Source organism: Triturus cristatus, chromosome 12, assembly GCF_964204655.1.
Source record: "Triturus cristatus chromosome 12, aTriCri1.1, whole genome shotgun sequence".
Taxonomy (NCBI): domain Eukaryota; kingdom Metazoa; phylum Chordata; class Amphibia; order Caudata; family Salamandridae; genus Triturus; species Triturus cristatus.
Genome location: NC_140595.1, coordinates 98,818,013 through 98,842,605, shown reverse-complemented (window position 1 = coordinate 98,842,605; position 24,593 = coordinate 98,818,013). Strand labels below are relative to the sequence as shown.

Sequence of the window (24,593 nt, the reverse complement as noted above, 5' to 3'; positions counted from 1 at the left end):
ACCTTTTCTGGTGGATACTCTATCTAAGCACAGATTTCTCCCCCTTAAAATATCCCTACTTGCTAGACTGGATCCCGAAAGCTTACTCATGCTTAGCTGTGGTGCAGCACACCAGCAAGTGGCGCAGGGCAGCTCTATGGTGACTCAGCTCCACCGCAGAAGAGACAGAGCTGAGCCGCATATAAGCACCAGCCCTGTGCACTGATGTCAGTTTCTTCATTGACTCTGTCCACACCTTCGGACACGGAGCACAAAACCAATCAGAGGTGCTTGAGCAGATCTTTAAATTGGCACTTTTTTAGATGGAAAAACAAGACCATTCCATACAACGGGAAGGGCAGTGAGGAATATGTGGGTAAATAGATTATTTACCAGAAAGAGCATTACCAAATGTAAGTAACTTGTTCTTCTGATGGATACCTCTAACTGCAGATTTCAGACCTTTAGAATAGAAACCAAATCAGTACCTCCCATGGTGGAATGTCTGTGGAATGGACTCAGACAAAAAAGTCCTGCCGGACCAAACAAATGAAATGTCCTTTCATCGGATCTGGCTGTTAGGACAGGAGTGCCTCATGAAGATGTGTACGGATGCCCATTTCGCTGCCTGACAGATATCACGAACAGGCACTTTGCATACCTACCTATTGTTAGCAGCTTTGCCCAGGTGGTAAGAGCCATCAGTCGTTTTGGAAGCTGCTTCGTTGCCAGTCCTTTATGCAGAGGACTGTCCACCTTGACAAAGTCATTTTATGCTCCACCTTTTCTTTCTTTGCCCCAGAGAAACCCACAAAAAGTTGAGTGTCACCCAATGGTCTTTGGGCGACTGATCTAAAAACTCAAGACTCTCTTGGGATCCCACTGATGGAGTCTCTCTGCCTCTTTTGAGGGGTGAGATGGGGCAAAGAACGTTGTGAGGATGACGGATTGCTCAAAGTGAAAAGGAATCATAACTTTTGGCAAAAATGCCACCCTAGTCCTCAACACCAGTTTATTTGGGACACGGTGGTGTAAGGTATCTGCACCAACGAAGCTTGAAGCTCACTCACACGAGCTGAAGTAATTGCAACAAGGAGCCCGTCTTTACAGTCAGAAGACATAGCAAGGAGCTATGCATCTGCTTGCAGTGAGTACACATGAAGAAAATTAGGACCAAGTTGAGATCCCACTGTAGCATCACAAATGGTTTGGAGGAAACATGCAGGTTAAAACCTTTTAGAAATCTCATCATGTGATTTAAACAAAGACAACTGGTCCAGCAAATGCAAAAAAGCTGAAAGGGCAGACAAATAACCTTTAATTGTGATCACAGCAAGACCCTCCATGGACAAAGATAAAACAAACAATAAAATGTTAGACAGTTTGGTCTGCAACATGTCTGCTATGGCGGGCTCCACATAAGTTTGTTCCAGCGCCTAGCATTTTTGTAGAAGGACACCGCATCAAGGATAACATCGACAACCTCAAGAGATAGGTCAAACACCGTCAACTGCCACAGCTCAATTTCAATGCATGAAGGTGCAGATTGTGCGGGCCCGGGTACAGAACCCTGTCCTGCTGCTGAAACAGAAGATCTTCCCTAATCAGAAGCCTGATTGGAGGACAGATGAGGACAGATGTTCATGCCCTGAAGTTCCGAGTAGCATAATCGTCTGGTCCAACCTGGAGATACTAAGATGACTGGGATCAGGTTGTTCCTGATCTTCTTCAGAACACAGGGCAGGAGAGACAGAGGCGAAAAAGGATACATGAGTCTTGGTTATCCACTCTAGCCAGAATGTGTCTCCTAGAAAGACAATACACATTCTCGATGATGGCAAATAGATCTAGTCATGGTTCTCAGATCTGTTGAAAAATGTCCGGTGACACCACAGGGTGTTACAGCTATTTGTGATCCACCACGCAACACCACTGGAGCTCACCCACCTTGGAGTTTGAAGATCGTGGAAGATGCCCTGATGCTCCAGTCAACTCCACACACATAGAGACTCCTGGCATAGGACCCAGGACCCAACTCTGCACTGCTCGTTGCAGTACTACATGATGTTGTCCATAAGAATCTGTAGCAACCACCTCTTGTGTATGTCAGGAAGGCCTTCAATGCTAGGCGAATGATCCACAACTCAATCAGATCGATGTGGATTTAACCTCCCCATTCCACCATCAGCTCTGGGTGGGGTAGGGAAAATAATGCGGTTTGGATACTGATACCGTAGGGGCATGGCGACTAGAAAGATCTGTGCTCTTGGGGACCTTCATGATGCCTGCCTGATCCCCATCCCAAAAAGGACAGGGTTGAGGACCCTGGTGCTGCCTCGACTCTAAACTCATGAGTAGCCCCGAAGGATCGAAATCCTTGAGAAAACTGTCTGGCAGAGGTTGAAAGGCTTAAACAATGCATCGTGGCCCGGCTCCCCTTAAAGCAGAATCAGGCTCCTGAGCAAACAGTCGAGATCCTTCAAAAGGCATGTCCATAAGAGCTGCCTGGACTTTACCAGAGAAGCCCGTAGACCTCATCCATGCATGGCGACATAGAACAACACTAGAGTTGACTGCTCATGCTAAGTAGTCAGTGGTGTCCAGGCCAGCACAAATTAAATATTTGGCTGCATCCTGACCATCCTAAATGGCTTAAGCCAGGGAGGCTTGAACTCCTCAGGGACCATCAGCAGACCTTCTCTGGGGATAATGTCTAGTAGGCAACTGGCACTGACCACCCATAAGGCCCACTTGGTAGATGAGAACATTTGTTTCTCAAATGCCCCAATCCTATGATTCTCTGTCCTCGTGGATTGTGGGGAATGAATTGAGGTTCACCGGGATGGTGGAAGCCTTTACCATCAGACCCACTGGATTAGGATGGTAAGTCAAAAAATCAGGGTCGCCTGGAGCCGGTCTGTGGCATCTGGCTACCTACCTATTCACCTGTGGGCAAGAATCAACTTAGAACAGTTACCCATTAATGTGTGTGGCTGTTATGGCTTCAATTTATGGCAATAAGGGTAGTAGGAGCTCTGATGTTGTCTGCCCAGGCTGTAAAACATCTGTAAGTAACTTAGTTACAACTTCCAGAGAGTAAGTCTGAGGCCAAGTCCAAGACCTCAGCTGCACACATATTCACCCCTGAAAAGAAAGCGTTTTTTCAGAATTTGTGGCCCAGGTTGAAAAATCAACCAAGCATAGGGGATGTATCGAGGCCACTGGCCTCTTGCAGGTCCCTGTGTAGGTTGTGGTCATTTTAATGTGGTGAAGACTCATCCCCATCATTTCCATTCTCATCTCCAAGTGGGCTTTGCTTCAGTCTGAGTCAGAGCCAAAGAGTTAATTGTGTACCTGATGGCAGCTTTGCGGTACAAGCAGTGCTCTCTCTGGATTTGATTATATGGGTAGCAGGTGCATGTGGGTGAATTTGAGACTGGTCATCTGTCGAGGGCAAGATGACTTTAACTCAGAGTTGGACACTGGTATCAGTAAAGTGTCCTCCTACAACACAGGTAGAATCGGGGCTGGTATCGATGTCAAAAGGACCAACACAGATTGTAGCACTTTAGTGCGGAACTTGAGGGGTCCAGAGACACAGATGGAGGCGAGGACGTATCTCAGGTGGTAACTCGACCGGACGTCCCTGCGGATTCTTGGTGCATGAAGTGGCACCAGAGAGAACCGGAAAAGTGCCAAAGATTCAAAACATGGTCTCCCTAAAGTCCTCAATCTGCTTTGATGTTTCAAATGATCTAAGGGAACTCAGGGTGGATCTGGACCAATTGCAGAACTGGCTCCTCGATGGAAGATCATGAGTGAGACATAGTGGCACCTTGACACCCTTTCGACTTCTCTGACGATAGAGAGTGGCTGGATAGGGATGAGTTCTGCTTAGCCATATACTTTGATTTATCAGAAGACTTTGGCAGCGAAGAGGATCTGTTGTGTGAGTGGCCTCGAGAGCGGGAATGAGTCCGGCACTTGATTTCAAGCGGCACATCTTGGTTTCTTTCGATGTTCAGCAAAATATTAAACTTTTCTGTGCCACCTTAAGGGCGGTATAAGACACCCCTCTACTGAGGGAACTGAGGTGAATCCACCTGAAGGCCCTTTTTATTTAACACTGTTTCTATTTATTTCTTTTGAGTCAATTGTTGAATCTGGAGATGGTGAAAAAAACTAAAGATCCTCTTCCAATGACCCCTACAAGTGAGATCCTTCCTCTAATTGGAGTCTTTTTATGTCACCATTGCTCCCATAATTGGAAGAGCATTATGACTTTAGCAGAGACTACTATATTATTTGTTAAGAAGTCCAATGTGCCTAATTCAGAGTCAAGGCCTCAAGGGGCTGTGATTGTTTGTTACAAAGTCCAGTCCCCACCAGCCGTATTGTATGACGCAGAGTGAAGACTTCAAGGGAGGACCACATAGCCCAAAGCAGAGTCAAAGCCTTACGGCACAGCCATTCAGTAGCTTTATGGTCCTGCATCGGCTTGGGGTTGCGTCCCGAGCCCAAACATCAAATGCACACTTGGTGTGTGTCTGTCACATTTTTTTCAACAGTCACAACACCATTTAAATCCTGAAGTTTTAGGAGGTTACATTGTTCCCCTGCATACAAGTTTTTTTTTTTTTTTTTGCAATCTGACAAGAACGAATTAGAGCAGAGCTACAGATCCACGTTCAAAATTGAGAAAATGAAAGGAACTGACATCTACGCACAGGTGTGTTGTTTGAATGCGGCTCCGCTCCATCATTTCCAAGGCGGTATAGAGTCCTTGTGAAGGTGCACAACGTCACCCGCCAGCGCATGGAAGCACTGTTGTGAACATCAGCAGCTGGCACCAGGGCTGAGTGGCAAGGCGTTGGTTATGGAGAGCAGGACAGACTACACAAAAAAGGAAAGAAAAAATAATAACTGACTTTACCATCAGCCAGCCGCATTGCACTCTCTTCTGCTCGTCTTCAAACAGGCTCCCAGAATCTCCTGCGGCCAATCCCGACACTGCTCTCACAGCATGACAACAGCGTCAGGATTGGCTTGAGCACCATCGATTTGCGCTCTCAGGGAGACTGGGAGCCTGTGCCTGCTGTCCTCAAACCAGCAACAAAGCTCGGGTTGGCAACACCTACACTGTGCATGACAGTTTGGCCGACCTGAGACGGCCGGCCAAACCGTCATGCGCAGTGAAGGCAGTGCAGCTACCACTCCCCTCAGTGCCTGTCTCCCCCCCAGGCCCCACCCCGAGACTCGGCACACTGAAGAAAAATAAAACGGGTTTGAACCCAGTTTTATTTTTCACATTTTTGGGAGGGTGCTGGTGTGGAGGCGACGCTCCTTCGCCATAGCAGAGGAGCCGCCGCTGGAACTTGTGATAGCTTCCCGGACCCAGTCTGGCACCCTGGGTAATTTAAAGGGTGAGGAATCTGCGGTTAGAAATACCTATCACAATATGCCTATCTTGCCTTATCATACACGAATTCTAGGTATGCCGTTATGTTTCCTGTTCTCAACTTGTACACCCATTTCCAATTTCACTTTGCAGCCAGGCCAGGAAGTTGCAAGGTCTGTAGACATTTGAGCTCCACCACTTGCATTAAGAACGGCGGTTTTGCAAAGTCTTTTTCGCAGCTGCATGTTGATTTGAAGTTAGGTGCACTATTTCTTAATAAGCACATAATCTAGTTTTTTTTTTAATCATAGTTACACATGAGGGTGTTTTCCGTCTATGCCCCTTGGTTTAGTCATAGCAGTTTCTGCTGTATTATTACACTGACATAAATGTGGGTATCCTCACTTATATTTTGTTGAATAAAAAAGTTGGGACTTTGAAGACGATTTTATCCTTGGGGAGCAGAGACAGACAAATGTATTTCATTGAGACACGAAGACTGGCCATTTATGAGGCTTGTTACTTGAGCAATAAATGTGACTATTGCCTACCTCAATGGGTCTTCATTTAAGAAAGTACATCGGACTCTAGTGTGATTGTTGTGAATCAAATTGAATTTATTCTTTGAAAAGAACCAGATTTCCCTTGGCCCTTTGAGCAATATTTTGACTTTGTCATAGGTCGATTTTATTCTGGGTGCTGGAGGCGCTTTCCACATTGACTAAGTTTGTTGTCTGATTTGTTTTTTCAAATCTGAGCCTCAGCCAGGAATCCTGGGAGTGTTTGCATGTTTTTTTTAGTGGATTTGTCGCAATGTTCTCCACTTCAAGGGCGGAGAAGGTCTTACGGCACAGTTGAAGAAACAAAGCGTAATTACTATGGTTTTCTTCCTTCAGGGGCTTTTCCCATTGCGACGTCAACATGGGTAGGGAAAACAAGCACAGAGTGTTCCAACACTAGCACAGTCCCAGTTCTAAAGTTACGCCACAGAAGCCCAGTGGTGATTCAGAGTTGGTTGCTGACCGTGCAACACAAACAAAAACACCCGCCCTGTGGTGCCACCCATGGTGCCCGGCTAGACTTGTATGGCCAGTTAGACACCAGCTTCCTGTCATCCTCCATGTCTGGATGAGGGCAGTCAGAGATGCTCATGGATGACTGCCTTGCATTGTATGACCAGTGGGTCCACGGCTTATTTACCTCTTGCGTGCCTGGTTAAGGACGGTATTAGCGATAAATCTACCGATGATCATTGAGGACAACCGAGATGCGGGGGCCTTATATTTAACACTGAGCCTTTTTACTTCTTTTGAGTCAACTGCCGGACGCTGAGATGGTGAAAAAGCTAAGCTTCCCTCTACAAACGACCCTCTACAAGGGAGATCCTTCCCTCAGATGGATGTCTCTTAACCTGACCCGTGTTCCTCAAATTGGAAGAGCATATTGACTATAGCAGACCTATCATATTGTTTGTCACGAAGTCCAGGCAACACTGAATGTCCACTGTGTACATTCAGCCTCAAGGCCTCATAGGGCGATTATATTGTTTCTTACAAATCGCAGGCGCCACGTGATGGCCATATCGTCTGATGTGGAATGAAGACCTCTAGGAAAGGCTATACCGCCTGAAGCAGAGTGAAGGTCATATGGCACAGATATTCTGTCTTATGTAGAAACCATGCCCCATAAGTTGGAATAAAGTCCAGTGCAGGGCTTAGGATTCATATATCTTATGCACAGCCCAGGCATCAAATGTTACCCATATTTTGTTGGGTACAACTCAAGCTATGACCCTTTTGTCGCCAGATCTAATGAGACTGCAAAAGCGTGTTACAAAGCCCCAGCCTCATTGAGTGATCATACTGTCTAGTGCAGAGGCCAAGATACATAATATAGGGTGCTGAGGCAAGCCTCACTAGACGCCCTTAGTATCCGGTGCAGAATTCATATCTCATTGTATGGCCTAATGTTGCGAGTAGAACAAGAGTCATGGATCATCGGTACCGGCTGGAGCAAAGGCAAGTCTCATATTAAGGCCATATCATATTAAGGCCATATCATATTAAGGACATACACTCTGGTGCAGAGCCAAAGCATTATCGAATGGCATTATTGCCGGGTGCAGAGCTCAAACCTCAGAGAATTGATATGCTATTTGTTGCAGAGCCCAGCCTCTTGAAACAGTTGTACAATTTATTCCAGAGGACTAGTTTTGTGAGGCAGTCATATCAGTGGCAGCCACTACTTAACGGGGGTGGCGTGTTAAATTATTAATATGTATGTTTTTTAAACACTTACCTGCAGGCTGGCCAGCAGCTGCCTATCAGTCCTCTTCGGCTCATCGGTCGACAGCAGAAACCAGGAAGCATACAGGCTCCCAGACTCCCATAGCCAATCACTATGCTGCCTTACAGCAGAGTTGTGATTGGTCTGAGCGCCGTGGTTCGGCGCTCAAAGAGGGAGTGGGGGCCTGTGCATGTTCTAAACCCAGGCTGTGCATTACAGCCGGTAGAGAACATGCAAAGTGCACATGACTGTATAGCCGGCCGGCCAAACCATTATGCACACTTTAGAGTGTGCTCACCACTCCTCCCTCTGGCCCCTGCTGTGGCCATCCCAGCCCTGCCCGCATCTAAGCAGGAACGGAAAACTAAACTGATAATAACATTGGTTATTATCATTTTGTTTTCCTTTTTAAACTGCTGCAGAGCAGTGGGGCGACGCTCCTCCGCCTTAGCGGAGGAGCCGCTGCTGAGTCATATAGTCTATTGTGACACCTCCGCCTCACAGGATTACAATTCTGTCTGATGCAGAACGTAAGCATCATGGAGCAGCCATACTGTGTGATATCGAACCAAGGCCTTGCCAGGAGGCCATACCGTCTGATGCAGAGGCTGAGACTCAAGGACCATAATGGCAGATGAAGAGCCCAAAAAGTCTCCCTCTTGATAGCGGCAAGGGGAGCAATGGGAAATTCTTCTGAGGAGCGTGCTAAACTTTCTGCGTTACGCTTTGGGTGCATATCAGGTAATCTCGAATTACAAAAACATACAGCTCTCATGAACAAAATCCACTAAATAATAGACAAGGAGTCTAGATATCCTTCTGGAGACCTGAGGGAAGACATAAGATTGATACCCACACCCAGGGAGCTTCCTCACAAGTCTGTTCTTCATTTCCTTGGGATATGCACCCTGGGCCAGTGGGTGGTTATCTGTGGACACCACAACCGGCTGCGCTTTCACTCCTAGGATTGAAGTCATGATCCCTTTAGTTACGACCACATCGATGCATGAGCCTCCTCCTATAATCCTCTCTACTACACCCATGAGTGGAGACTAGGCACTTATAGCTTATGAAGACTCTAGTGTACATATTTTTGTCTGAAGTTCTTGTATGAGGTGTTGATATATGAGGATGCCTTTGCCTAGAGTCTAGGAATTAAATGGTCAACAACCGTTAATTGTTGAATTGAGATTTATAGCAGTTACAAAGACATTCAAAAAAGAACTGGGGAACATCTTCATATTAAACTATTTTTCATTATTTTGTGTATTCACAAATCAATCCAGAAACATTGTCAGTGCTGCACATATAGCAGAGCTGAACAAATTAATTCTGATTGGAACACTATGCTGTTTCACATTGATATCTCAATATTACTTACAGAAGACTGTCTATTTGAGATTAACAAAATTCTTCCAACTAGATTATTCAAAACAAGTAGCACTAATCAAATGTTAAATTCCTTTATTCAGTTTATTTTTACATATCACACAATCCGAAAAAGATGCGGGGAATAGAGAAAAATTCTTCTCTGGGACCAAATTAGAGTACTCTGAGCCACCGTCTGGGGTAGGGGAATAAACAAACATAACATGGGTTAAACTAAATGGATGAGTACATTAACAAAAGTATCTTAGTTGGGGGTGCAAGGGCCTTGTGGAAAATTCATGTAAGGGGTAGCAACTAGCATGGATAGATGTGTTAATAAAGATAGGTGTCCTGCTGTACAAAATGAAACCAATGGGATCTGGGAACATTATGTCAAACCTGGACTACTGTGATTCCCGCTATTAAGCCGTATACTCATTCACTTTGCAGAAACTCCAAATGACCTATTATCAAAAACTGTGCGGGCTAACTTATATCATTTCGTTAGCCTGCACCGTTTTACTATCCACAGTGATAATGCAAGCTAGCTCCTAGTAAAAGAGTGTTGCAAATTCAAAGTGCTAGTCTTTGACCAATGGGTCATTGACCCCCCCCCCCCCCCCCCCCCAAGCTCTGTACAACAAACACATACCATCACAAACTAGTGCAATGCACTGAAAGTCTTCCGGATAGAAATGCATTGTCAGTACAACAACATCTCCAGCTTTCTTGCAAGCCTACCAATTGTTCTTCTTTGGAATCCCACGCCATCAATATCCTAAGACTCGGAATGCTCACGGGAATTCCAAAAACAGTAGTCTGAAAACCAAAAATCTCCTCCCTCCACAATAATGCATATACAGATTCATGTATAACAAAAGTACCCGCTAATATAACATTAAATGGAAAAATTATTAATCATAACAATGACATATTGTAGTAAAACTCTAAATCCCATGAATGCAGTTTCTGAAAATGGCTGACAGTCTCTTCACCCACTGGTTTGATTTGGATAGCTGCAAACGTGGCTAAAACTACCCCTTTCCTCATTATGAAGAGTCTCCACAGTATTTTTTACATCTTTCACCGTGTGTTCCCAGAAAACGTACTTTCCCCATCCCTCACTATTCTGCCTGTCACAACAGCCATCCAATCAGCAACAGTAAATTAAACATTTTACTCCTTTCCTGATGTTAAAGTTGCATTCATATCTCATCGGCTTGGCAGCCATAACCATTTTTAATTATGTCTATCCACTCACGCCTGATTTGTTTGTTACTAACACTTAAGGGGTTCTTTGGTGGTTGGCTCCCCACCCTTCAGTGACTCAAAAGGCAATATTCCCGATAACCGGTGAGGAATCATCCTATATCCCAAATCAGTTGTCCAACTATCTTGTGCAAGGAAGTCAATTAGTTGAACATTATCCCTCACCAATCAATAGATCCTCTCTACAACTCCATTGGCTTGGTCTCTAAATAGTGCTACGCTGTCATATGCGAGACCAATCTTTGTCAAAAATGCAGGGATCACTTTTCATACGAATTGAACACCATTGTCTGATTCATTCGCATCAACCATTCGCCTCCTAATTCCTTGTTCTCTTTCACTAAAGGAAAGGGATTGAAGCCAAGGGTATGGGAATATCAGCCATAACCTTTAACAATATTGTTATTATTAAGTTACTAGTCAAAACTGAATACATTAAATTTAGATCTTCCTTGTTTGTATCACTAGGCAACACACCTAACATGCGTGCACACAAACACACACATATATATATATATATATATAAACAGATAACACACACTCCACCCACCATAGCTGCTTCGGTAAAGCAACTGATAGCAGATTGGGATTATGATTTATGGCTTCATAGCCCTAACCTTTGTGCTATAGTTTGACTGTACTCAAAATAAATTTCCTAGAACTATTTCCTTGTACTCACATATGTTTTACAGATTTACTCTGCCATAGCCATCCTTTTATGGTAAACAATAAATGTTAATTTACCTAACAAGATCTATAAATGGTCTGAAAATACACCTTCCCAATTGTGTCTTGAATCGCCTAATAATTCGCCTAGATCATGAGGAAGTACATAGGAAGCACTTGCTGGTGCCCTGTGGTGCCAAATTCCTTTTCTGGGTAGCCTTTGTCATAGGTTATAGCCAAGTAAATCAACATTCAATCGGACACGTCCCATGGCACTTGTTTGAGTAGACAAACTCTTGTGTGCATAGGTAGAGATTCTTAGTGTGTTTGATGAGCCTATCTGTGGAAGGGTGGGCTTGCGTGCGAGTAGCGGAGCTAAGGTCTGGGTAGAAGGATTTTTTATGTGTGTGTGGGATTGTGGTATGTAGGGAAATTCATTTGAGAAGGGGCGCTCTGTCACATAAATCTATGTGAACATATGTAGTGGGAATTTAAGAGTCAGAAGAGGGTGATGAACACACAGAAGTATAAACCGCTGATCTTGTGAATATGGTAAGCTAAGATACCCTGCTGTACAGTGGGTGATAGTTGGGCCCATCTGGAGAAGTGCTCTATACATCTAGAACATGATAGGCTCTGGGTTGATGAAAGCAAAAGTCATTTTCAACTCCAACGCAGTTCAACACTTACCAAGAACATCGTCCATCCCTTTATTTCACTTCCTCTCCCAGAGGTTATCTGCACCAAGGTGATTCAAAGGGATGTCTTATTTGTGTTGAAAAAACAGAAGGAGAGGGGGAAATTGGATCTACAAGGAAAGTTTCTACAGTACAGCCACTGCTTAAGCTCACAGATCTAGGTTGATTTCCAAGGGGTGATGGAATCGCAAAAGGAACCACGAGTAGCTGTCAAGTGATGGGAAAATCTTCTCCTGGCCTTTTCAGTTGGCATTGTTCTCTGCTACATTTAGTCTTGCTGTGTATATGTATGTATTTTATATATACAAGGTTTGTTAGGCACAAACATGACACTGCAAGGTTGTACTACTGCATATCAACACCAACAGTATTGTGGTATAAGAATATCGAGAACGGGATATTGTTTGACAAATATTGAAATGTAAGTGCATACAGGTTAAGTATAGATTAATACTCTTAACTCCACATATGCGGACCTGGAAGATATATGTAGGACTCAAGTAGATATATGTTGAGTTCGATAAAGAAAATCTAGACTTCTTTACCTGTTGCTATTTTATTTTTATTATTCTGCCCTTGATATTGTATCCCATAGATGCTGTGGTTTCGGCATTCAGGGGCACACCCACTAGAGTCATCATAACCACACGAGATATAGTAGCAACATTAATTTGGGCTAAAAGTAGGGGGTTTTAGACACTTTCATAAATGGGGTAGTCCATAAGAATGAGAATGCTTGACCTCTAGCATCTTCCTTATGAAAACAAGAGCCAACAAAAAATACATCATCAGGAGAGGAGTACATGGCAGAGTATCACAGAGAAAAAGCGGGTCATAGCCGGCAAAATTATGGATGGATAATATGAAGAGCTGTAAATATAAAAAACTGTGACCCCCTACCGGTAAAATTCTGAATAGATAACTCCAAGAGCTTTAAAGGTGAGAGAAGGGCAGGCCACAATTCTTGATGGACAACTTAAAGATATGTAAATGTGAAAAGAAGGGAACCCTACCATCAAAATTCAGGATGGATAATGCAAAGATCCTTAAATGTTACTCTACGTCATTGACAAGGAATGCACTGCTTTTCAAAAGAGGTAATGTCCTGTTGCCTGTAAGCGAATGAACTAGTTGCTACATGTAGGAATTGCTAATGCTGACTCAGCTGTAGGTTAGAGCTGCCAAAACCAAAGCGGTTGAGGAAGTTAAGCTGGTCTTAGCGTACAGCAGTTCCAGCAGCCACGTTTTAGAAGAGCAGAAGCGGGGAGAATGTAAAGGCGCATAGTTGGAAGCAGTTCCTAACTACTTGAGAAGACTTATGACCCATAGGCTTCCTACAAACGAAGCCAGAGATTAAGGATTATAACTGAAGAAGTGCAAAATTGCATAATTTGTTTTCACAATATTTTGTGACATCCCATTGCAAAGTTCTGTGAAATTCACTGAATAGCTAGAAATGTGGTTTGCCAAAAGGTCACAAGACCTTTTTCAGCTAAGACATACTTTGGGTAAAATGGTTTTACTATGCACCCGCTGGAGACTGTTTGTGCAAAAAATGACTCTTGGAAAGACAACACTGACGCAAAAGCTAATGTGAAATTTGGTGAATTTACCGCAACACAAGCACTCTGTGGTTGATATAAATAACTGTTACAATTGTGTCTGAATTATTTGAATTCTTAAGTACAGGTCACAGATGTAGGTTCAAAAGAGGGAATGTCAGGATTGTCTAACCTTAATATCATCTTCCTATGTGTAAAAGGTCAAACAACACAGCTTAAAATGCATAGGAGGGGAAAAGGTGAACGTTGAATGTGGTTGAGGTTATAGAAGAAAGTTTGGCTGGCCTCCGGCCACAGGGTGCCCAGAGATGCAAACAAAATAGAGAAGTGTGTCTTATGAAAAGGCCGCCTAGCCAAGAGTCAAGCAAAAGGCACTAACATTTCAATCTATCCAACAGAAAGGTATTATCTACTGTTTCAAAGGCTCCATAGATGTCGGACGACACAAAGCACTAACACGGTTACCACTGGTCAAGAGCTGAGTAAATAAAAAACAAGAGAATAAGCATCATGTCCAACAATAAACTCAATAAATTGAGACGCTAAAAGAAAGTACTCAAAATACTAGCACAGTGGCAAGATTCAAGTCTCCCAATGCTCATCTACACTGACCAGTAACATTTTATTAACTATATAGGAGCATGTGATGACGTTCGATTAGTAATATGGTGACTACTACAGCTCACAAAAATATTACATTTGCTGTGTTATCAAAGTTGACGCTGAAAAGGCTTTCGATCAAGTCCAGAGTAGTTTTATATCCTTGGTTCTATAAAAGTTTGGTTTTGGACCTAATTTACATCAGCAAAATTTCAAAACCTATAACAAAACGTAAGGTCTACTATAGAGTTTGATGGAGTAGGAGCACTGCCATAAATTGGTGGGATGCAGACCCACTAAACTCAGAGTTAGCCCACCTCATTTAGAGTTGGTGGAACTATAACGTTTGAGATGGAGGCACCTCAGTGCACTGCCATCGAAAACCCTTAACCCAGGTGGCTGTCTACCCAGAAAACCGGCCTTGGGCTTCATGATAACATAGATATTTAAACATGTAAATACTACACTCCTTTGGATACTATATCTGAGAACATTTGCATGTTTCAGGATTGCAGTCATCACAAAAACATTTTAAGATTTCCTACTTACAGGCGCATACATCTCTTAAAATTCTCGCCGTGCAGATTTACCTTTTAATGTAAGTCGTTTTTAGCGGATGAATCTAGACCGCTCAGATCTGACTCTAAAACTTTCCTATATGAGGGAGTCCAGCGATGGGCAGCTGCGCAGATATGGAGAGGATGACTCCACTTCAATGTCACCCATTTGGTCCCACTTTACATTTAAGAGACCCAGGCTATATCCTATACCATTTCACAAAGAATACAATGCCCAATACGATGTGTTACTATGTGATTAGCAAAAGCTTGTGTGTAATTATAGGGAGTTGTTAAGTGAAAAATAGGTGCTTTTTGTGTAAGTAGGAGTTCCCTTTGTTTTAAGTGAGGATGCACTTTGGCAAGTATTGCCATTAAAATCTTGGCATGTCTGGTAGAAGTTATAGAAAGAGCATAAGGGAGTCCAAGCCTTTGTTGGTGAGAGTTAACTACAACTATACATGGCTCAAACTCACCAATAACTACTGACATACCCTTAAATAGGTTCACCTCCCATATCCTACTCAATCAATCAATCAATTTATTTATTATGTTTTGGCTCTCAAAAGAGGGCCACATAGAAGTTTACAATGATAAAAGCAGAAGACAAGTACATATCAAGATTATGACATTTGAGAAACATATTTAAGTACAAAAATAACATACAATGACAGATCTACAGCAGGAAGCAATGTCAAACATCTCCAGAGGCATGTTAATAAATAGCTAAAAAACCTTTAAAAAAGTTAAAAATATAGAAACAGAACATTTCATTAGGAGGCCAATAAAGTGCTTGGAGAAAGCCGTTCAAAGTGGAAATGCCCAGACGGATACAAATAGGTTTTAACCATCTGAGACGCAATATACGGAGCGCAGGGCAGGTCAATAAAACATGCATACAATCCTGGGTACTCAGTTTACATAAATTGCACATAGGAGAAGAACCGTACCATTTGGATAAAAGTAGATTTAAAGGTACTAGGTCGTAACGTAAAAGAAACCAGAATCTACGAATACCATGCGGCAAGTTCCATGTGACATAGGGTTGGGCCAACTTCATCACATAAGAATTAAGGAGAAGGTCTACATCCCTTTTTTCACAGATTAACTTCTTATCAGACTGAAAACATAGTTCCCACGAGGCCTGTTTTAATACGAGTTTTAACTGTAAGGGAGAATACAAAAACAAGGTGTTTTCATCTAATTTTAGAAGGGTTACGGCTTTTCTAAAATTCCTTACAAGTTGTGAAAACTCTTTGAAATTACCCAGTAATTCACTTCTGAGGAGAGCTCTCATCGTCCCTAGTTCAGCTCTAGCCAGGCAGGCCACCCATTTTACTAGGGCACATAGTCCCTGTACCCAACTGCTCCTGAGACCGAAATCGAGCCTACAAGCGGCCAAAGAGCACGCAGTATTCAGAGAAGATAGGGATCTTAAGAGTTTCCCCTCAATCTTATGGCAAAAGTCCCAATATTTCACCTCTATAAGTTCTATACCATACAGTATCGTTGCGGGGATTTTAGACCTGTACACCTCCAGTAAACACGAAAAGTGCCTTTTCCCCGTAGCCTGATAGAGGGAGTTTAAACCTTTGCCATGGGCGAGGGCTTTGCGTGAACTATGCTCAATATGGGGCCTCTCACTCAAGTTAGCCGTGATAATTTTCCCCAGGAAGGTATAGGAGTTAACAACCTCCAGTTTTTGGCCGCCGATATACCATCCAAAATTTACAGATCGGCACTTCTTCTTACCGGCTATGCACATAACTTTACTTTTAGATATATTAATCTTCATGCAATGGGCAGCAGCAAAAACATGAAGGGCATGTAGCCGATTTGTAAGTCCTTTAGGAGTCAAGTCTAGAATAAGGACGTCATCGGCATACATCAAGCAGGATATTGGGGTCCCCCCCATCACCGGAGCAATACCCTCACTGGCAGACAAGGCGGCGGGTAGGTCTACAGTATATAAGGAGAACAAAAGGGGAGCCAATAAACAGCCTTGTTTAAGGCCATTCAAGGACGAAATTTGATGGGAGAGCCCCCTTTCGCCCCCTTTCAAGACACTACACCAAGTCTCTGTATGGAGAGTCCGAACAAGCTCCAATAGATAAGCTGGAACACCAAGAGCTGCCAATTTTCTCCACAGCGTTCTACGATCTACTTTATCGAACGCTGTGGAGAAGTCAATAAAAGCCGTATACACCACCCCCCCTCTCACCTGCACGTATTTATCAGTAACCACATGGAGAGCGGTGAGGTTATCTAAAGTACCATGCCCCCTACGGAAGCCAGTTTGTTCAAGAGGCAAGATATTATTCTCCTCGACCCAGTCGGAGAGGAAATTTAAAAGACATTTCGCAAAGACCTTTCCGATAGAGTCGAGGAGGGCTATCAAACGATAATTGCTGGGGCTATCCCTGGTTCCCTTCTTAAAAATAGGGACCAAGATACTTCCCCTCCAGGAGGCAGGTACCGTTTTAGACAAGAAACAGGCTTTAAACAATGGATACAGGATTTTACTCCACCTTAAAGGATCCTGCTTCAGCAGTGTCATAGGGAGTTCGTCAGGACCCATTGCCCCAGAGGCACGCATATTTTTTATAGCCATCTCAATTGCTTCCTCTGTGGGATAATTAATGAGTCCTTCGGGCGTTGCATCTAGGACAATATCTTCACCTGTAATACCATTCCCTGCATAGAGGTCCCGAATATAAGTGATCCATACCTCTTCAGCTATGGGGATGGGGCAAGGGCTTATTCTAGTACCACATCCCTTCCCAATTATTGCCCAAAATTCTCTAATCCTACCATGAACAACTGATTCCCTCAAGTTGATCCAAACTGTATCTTCCTTCTCCTTTTTTATTTTCGCCTTTAGTCTGCATCTCTTTCTTTTTAGTCTAGAAATTTCTTTTTCTCGTTCCATAACTCTATCTAGATATTGCTCACGGACTAGTTTATTTATTTCCTTGTTCAGGATGCGTAGTATACTAGGCACCACTACCCCTTTTCTAGGGCGGGAAGTCTTTTTTACATGTAAAATAATGTTTCGCATGAGTTTTTCAAAATTAACTATTTCTAGACCACGCCACTCATTTAATTCTATTAAAGTTTCACATAATATATCCTGGACCCCATTAATGGCAGAAGGATTCCAAAAACACCTTCCCGTGGAAGCGTGGAAAGCAGCGTCACTGTCGTTAAGGGACCATGGCGCAGTGGGCATGGAATTTAAAGAAATAGTTATGAGCATTACACTATGGTCGCTCAGAGATGTAGGAATAATCTTAAAATCCTGAATACACGGAAACAAGCCATAATCCGAGATTGCATAATCCAAGATAGAAGACCCAAAAGGAGACTTATGTGTAAATTTGGCAGGCACATCGGACGGGAATCTCCCATTTAATATAAGTCCCTCAACGGCCGCTAGGTCTTTTAGCAGAATCTTCCCTCTTTTGTTAGTCACTAACTTATCTGGGAAGAGGGGTAGGGGAACAAAATGCGCCTCTTCTTTAGATTTATTTCTAAAAAGTTTCAGACTAGCATTGGAAATTTTGCAGTTCAGATCTCCAACGAGAATGATATCCGGAGGGGATGGAACATTTTTAATTTGATCAATATATCGAAATACCTGCTTCAATATGAGATTAAAACGCTCTTCTGGAGGAATATACACATTAAGAATAACAATAGGTGACTTTTTAAAATTACTAAACAGATTTGCTATTGTTATAGCGTGAAAAAATTTACTTGGGTCGGTGTAATGGGAAAATCTCCACTGCAATTTATTTGATAATAGACAAGCGATTCCCCCCCTAGCGTGACCTTTCTTGGAAGGGGCAGCTGGCACTTCCAAAACATAGAAATCCTTCGAAACGTCCAGCATATTAATACACCAGGTTTCCTGTATACAAATCACATTTGCTCCTAAAGAGAATAAAAGGTCAAATTTCTCTGGACTACTATGAATCCCTGCCGCATTCCAAGAAATAATTTTCAATGGGGTGTTAAAGATGGTGAAACAATTTGGGGTTATCTGTGGTCTTAGGCACTGTGCAGCCAATTCCACCGATTATTATCCTCTATGAAGGAGGAATTCTGAGGCAGAGGGAGTGGCTTTACCTGAGAGACCGAACGTTTCCCCTTAGAGACCCAAATCTTCAGGTCTCTAAGAGGGGAGGCTACCCCATTTTGTTTATCGCCCTTTAGTGCCATCCCAAGGGAAGGGTTGGTATTACCAAGGTTAAAAATAGGGAGAACATCAATACCTGTGCGTTGAAAATTCTCAGCTTGCTGTAATATCAAATTTACAATGATAGGTGAATAAAATTTAACCCTTATACTCAAAACCCTGTCTCCACCAGACAAAGAGACTAGCTCAATGTCCCTAGATTGAATAGGGTGAAGACTTTCAATCTGGCTAAAACGCTTAAGTAGCCATGCTCTGTTTAGGGGTATATCTGCATCGAATAAAGGTAAAAAGTCTAACACGAGAGTGTCCACATGAGCCTTTGAGTTTTTTGGATGGCGCGCAGGAAGAGAGCGGTCTCCAATCTCTGGGGCAGGAGAGAAAGAAGAGGCCAAAGGGTTAAGGGGCCCAAGTTGATATAGGATTGGGGCTCTTGTCGCAGTCGATGGAGAGGAACTCGGAAGAGGGCCCTCCATTTGCGGCAAAACTTCCAAAGACATTGGTGGGCAAAATTCACTTTCCACCTTTAAAGACGTATAAGTTGGATCCAAGTCTATTTCTTCGTTCTCCGATGCAACTAGAGAGTTTTGGAAGATTATCCGTCGTTGTCTTTTCTTCCTGTATTTTCGGATTGGTTTCCTTTTATTCCCTTTATTATTTCTATGTTTACCGTTTTTTACCTTTACCTCTTGTTTATCTTCAGAAAGTTCTTTTTTATTTTCAGACATGAAGATTGGGAATAAATCTTGAACCACTTTAGAACCGGAAATAGATTTGTTTTCTTCCTCAATCTCTAGAACAGAGTTCTTAACACAATTGGGCACTGCGGTTAAAGGCTGAACTGTAGTATGAATTTCATGAACTATTGCTGCAGCCTTTATGCCAGTATCCACTATGGGCGCATTTATTTTCCCCTTTGGAGAACTGGGTTCAGCCTTGGAGGGGGAAACACTCCTCGTATCTGGTGATTTTTGTAACAATGTCTTCAGTATTTGGGTAACTGAATCCAGGATACAATCCGAGCTGCCTACAAATTTCCCCAGGAGAAATAGAATGGAGGCTAATAATTGTTCCAAAGCAATCATGGATTCTGATATCGGTTTATCACTAGCTTCAGCTGGACGACAAATACCAGAAAAATTGAGACCCGAGCTCCTGGAAACATTTAACAGATCAGACATGTCCTGTCCGTTTAACGAAGGGGTACTACTATATAACATTAGCCCAGAGGGAGTAGCACCCCCAAAAGGCTTAATAGGATCCAGAGTCTCCAAATTAGCTGTATTTACATAGCGGCCGCAAAGTTCAAGATCAATGGATAACGGTGAGGGATCCCCACCTAACCTGTCATTCAAAGTAACAGCTTGAGGCATAGGTGGTTGATTCTCTAGTTTTCCTTCAGATACAAGAACTCCGAGATTACTCTCTCCCTCCCCTTCAGGATGTACAGGGCAGGCATTCACCGCTGCTGCTGTTTGCGGTGGCGCGGTCAGCAAGAATGAGGACAAAGAGTTTGTAACAGCTTGAGTAAGATCCTCCTGAACTGCGGAGCGGAGAGCTTCCTTTACAGCAGAATTAGACTTCTTATCCATAGGAATGTCCCATAGCTCAAAGAGTTGGCATTGACCCTTCAACGGGGGATTATTCACAGATTTATTTCTTGTGCGGATGGTATCTATTTTAGCACCAGGTTTTCCTCCCACTAACCTTCCTGAACGGAGTTTTTTAGACATCTTCTGCAGACTTTTCCCACAAATCGATGTTATACAAGTAATTTACCTCCAGAAGAAAAAGTCACAAGATAGTACAAGGTTCTGTCCCGCGACGTGGATGTCAGACTGGATTTATGGCGCCTCCGGGCGCGTAATGCGACGTGCGCGCCGCTAAGCCCCCTGGGAGTAGTAGTCCTCCCCTCGGCTGCCGGTCCGATGGTAGTGCGGCAGCGGGAGGACTACGGGGCTTTAGGAGCAAGTGGCAAGCAGGTAGGGCTTACAGGCAGCAAACAGCGGGTCCTCGGGGTCCGCAAACAGTCACACCCGCTCCACCCTCGGGGTCCGCAAACAGTCACCAGTCCCCAGGGTACCACTGAACTCGAATGACACTCGAAATTCTGCCAACTTCCCTGATGGGAGGGCCGAGACTGTAGAGGACCACCAGACGAAGATTAGGTACAGGGCTGCCCAGGATGGAGAGGATGTACAAAGTTCCTACTCCTACTCAAAGTTCAACGCTGCATAGCTAGGTTTCGGGGCAGAAGGAAATAGCTGCAACTGTGAAAAATTCCACAATGCAGCCATGGCGCAAGTTCGCAGCACCCAGTTCTATTTCTGCTTGTGTGCTTTTACCTGATGGGTGTGGTAACTAGAAAGGGCGGATTATTACTTGTTCAACCGTGGGAAAGTCTTCTGTTGTCCTTCTCTGTGCATGTCCTGCTTTGTGGTGTACTTTAGAAGGCGCAAATGTGTATGTACGTTACTTCAAGACACTCTTAAGATGTTAGATATATAGTTGAGTTTGTCAAGGGATCAAAATCAACCATACAGGTCATTATTTAATCGAAGATGTCAAGTTTTCAAGCTTTTTCATACCCGATAGTGTTTTTTGATTTTACAAAGAAAGAGAGAAAGGGCCACATGCATCAAAGTCAGGATTTGCGAATCCTAAATCGCGAATTTTAAGAAATCGCTATTTAGGACTCGCAAATCCCTATGCATGTAGGAATCGCAAAAAAAAATTGAGATTCCTACATATTCCTTAATTGCGACTCGCAAATTGCGAAACGCAATTAAGGAATAGCTCCCCATTAATTCCTATGGGCCTAGAGGCCCATAGGAATAAAGGGGAATTGCATGCGCAATTTGCGAGTACCAAATAGGTACTCACAAATTGCGCTTGCAATTTCAAGGGTGCAAGGGGGCCAAAAGGACACCCTGTTGCACCCCTGAAATTGAGATGTTACCACATGTTGCGCAAATACATGCCCCAAGGGCATGTGTGTGTGTGTAACATGAAACTTTGAAAAATACACTTTAGTGCATTTTTCAAAGTTTTTGGAAATTACCATCAAGTTCAAATTGAAAGTAATTTGCAATCCCTAATTGCAGATTTGCAATTTGAAATTGCATTGCATTTAGGGAATCGCAATTTGCGATTCCCAAATGCATTCGCAATTTAAGTAATCGCTAATTTTGCGACAACTTAAATTGCGAATTTGGGTTGATGCATCCCAAATGCTAAAATACCGGTCGCAAAGGGGCAGATTCTACGAATCTGCCCGGTTTGCAATCGGTAGTTTCGTTGGTGTATGTGCCCCAAAGAGAATATAATTCTATGAGCACCACATGAACTGGAAATTTACCAGCTCTGCCTGCTGGACAGAAATAAGAGTGAAAGAGACAGAGAGCTCACAAACTCCACAGTACATAGTAGAATGCATTGGAGTAAAAGCTCACAATAAACTAAAGTAAAAAAATACAAAGAGTTTTAAATTTGACAGTTACTGGCATGTGATGCAATGTATGTATGCAGCAGTACTTCTACAAAAAGAACAATTGATGGACAGAATGCTGATCTATGTAAACATTCACCCCAGTACAGAGATCTGGGCCTAAATCCATTATTTTTTGCTCCCCATGCCATTCCAGTTTGAACCCAGCCATATGCAAATCAGTCTTGACCCCGTTGCCCATGGGAACAGTCCAGCCCAAACTGCAAGGCCAGGTCCTCCCTGGACCGGAAACAACCACCAGTTTCAGGCATCACCCATCATCGGCCAGGCTAGCTTGTCTCCAGTGGCATGAAGAGCACGAGACCCACGTCAGGGCATACCCGTCCCACTAGGGGACAAATGCAAAAACAACAATTGATGGACAGAATGCATATCAATGTCAAACATTCACCCCAGTACAGAGATCTGGGCCTAAATCCATCATTTTTTTGCTCCCCGTGCCATTCCAGTTTGAACCCAGTCATATGCAAATAAGTCTTGACCCCGATTTGCATATGGCTGGGTCCAAACTGGAGTGGCATGGTGAGCTAAAGTACGATGGATTAAACCCAGATCTTTGTTACTGGGGGTGAATGTTTGCATTGTTCAGCATTCCATCCATCATTTGTTCCTTTTGCAGGACGTCTCCAGCATGACCTGACTCATAAGCAATACATTTTGCCCACTCCTAAAAATGTCTTCTATTAAAAGTAATTCTAGCTTAAATTAGTACATACTCGTTGACAACGCACATGTCCAACAGACTGGGTCCTAATGGTTTGGTGTTGTCCGTGAGTATGAAAAGTCAAGTAGAGTAAACATGAAACAAATCATAATTACCTTCTGGTAGGAACAAAAATCACTGTCAAGAGAGATACCGAAGAACATAGGAATGCTGCATATCTCGGGAAACTGTACAGAAGTGGACTAGAAAAAAGGATACACAAAGTAATGGGAATTACTTCAAGAGGAAGGCAATTACCTCAATTATAAGTTTTTCATAAGTGCCTGGTAGTTTATTGCTTCCTATAAATGATTCCGGGAATGTATTTATTTCATGGGATAAATAACATCAATTAAGAGTTTTTCCCTTCAAAACAGGACACAACACACTGAATTTGGTACTTGCCGTACCAAATCAGCATTTCGAATTATTTAGTGGGTCTTTTTCACTCTGTGAATTTATCGGGTGAATAATTCAAATGCGGGGAGGGCGCCAGAGAGACGCTAGCAAGATGGCCGCGCCCAAGTGAGGCTCCTGCCGCCTGGGACAATCATCCTAAACCCAAATGTGCTTCCTAATCATGCCCGGAGAGCTCTGCTGCTGCGGCGTGGCAGCGGGAGAACACTGGTGCCGCCGATGAAGAGATGCGGAAGGCCTTGCAAGATGGCGGCCTGAGTGTGCACATAGGAGGGAGGTGGAACAGCACTATCCTTGTGAATGATGTCGCTAGAAGCGGTCAGCGCTTGCCAAGACTGACCTGAAACTGGCTACTGTCGTGTTGCGCTGACCTGAGGCCGAGGAGGGAGTTGGAGGCAGGACGCTGCGCACAAAAGGGAGGTGAGGCCAAACGCCGATCGAGACTGGGCCGTGCGGGGACTGGGCTGTGTTGATGACGCAAGAGCCCAGCGGCGCTGACCGGGATTTCCCCACCTACACCTGCCAGTGCTTGGGTGGAAGCACCAAGACGCCCCATTGCTAGAGACTGCACCCGAGAGGCCGGCCTGATAGCAGGCCGATGTGACTGGCGCTAGACCTGCAGGCGCCGGCTGCCTTAGGAGCAAAGCACACCTGCCAGGCCACCCCTTCTCCCGGGCACCCTTGTTAACTCGAAGAGAACTGTCAGGACCCCTGGTAATACTCCCGGTGGGAATTCCCTGTGTTATGATATGGCTTATGTTACTACTTCTATACTTTTAACTCTCTAACACTATAATCTTTACTAAATATCTCTCTATCCCCCCCTCTCCTTTTCTCCTCCAGTCGAACTGCTCCTTACCCATTCTTACTTACAGACATGCCAACCCTCCCGATTCAGGCGGGAGACTACCGATTTCAAGGCTAGTCTCCCGCCTCCCGAATCCTGCAAGCAAAAACCCGATTCCTCAGGGTTTCAGCTGACAGGGCTTGGTATTGTGTAAAATTCTTCCAGCAATAGTCGGAGTGTCGATGCAGGGGCTCTGGAAGGTGTGATAAACCAATAAAGCCTCATTAACAAGCGAATGGTCTTTTAAAAACCTGTGAAGTGCTGGGGGCGGCCGTGTGGAAGCGGTCTCAGACCGGGCTGCCACACTGGGGGATGGGGTGTATGGAGTGGCAGCAACCTGCCAGGCCAGTGCACAACACTTGCATCACCCCTCTCTCTGCCTGCCATTGCGCTCCATGCTTCTGAAAGGTAAGAAAAAAACGTGCATTTGCGTTTCAAATGTCCGATCCTGCAGCAGCACACTTCCAAGGCCCATACATGACAGTAACCCGATTGAAGGCCCCATTCTCCCGATCTTCTTTTTTTAAATCGCCCACTTTT

The 24,593-nt window shown here is 43.8% G+C and overlaps 1 long non-coding RNA gene across 1 annotated transcript in view; it reads right to left on the bottom strand.

The window, feature by feature from the left end:
- The window catches only part of LOC146772728 (uncharacterized), a 166,843-nt gene extending 143,167 nt beyond the window's left edge, over nt 1-23,676 (bottom strand). Inside the window, exons 1-2 of the long non-coding RNA XR_014972178.1 lie at nt 23,547-23,676; nt 22,906-22,992 (exon numbers count right to left, since the gene is read on the bottom strand). This is a non-coding gene — a long non-coding RNA (uncharacterized LOC146772728). The remainder of the gene's footprint in view (nt 1-22,905; nt 22,993-23,546) is intronic.
- Between the last annotated feature and the right edge of the window lie 917 nt (nt 23,677-24,593).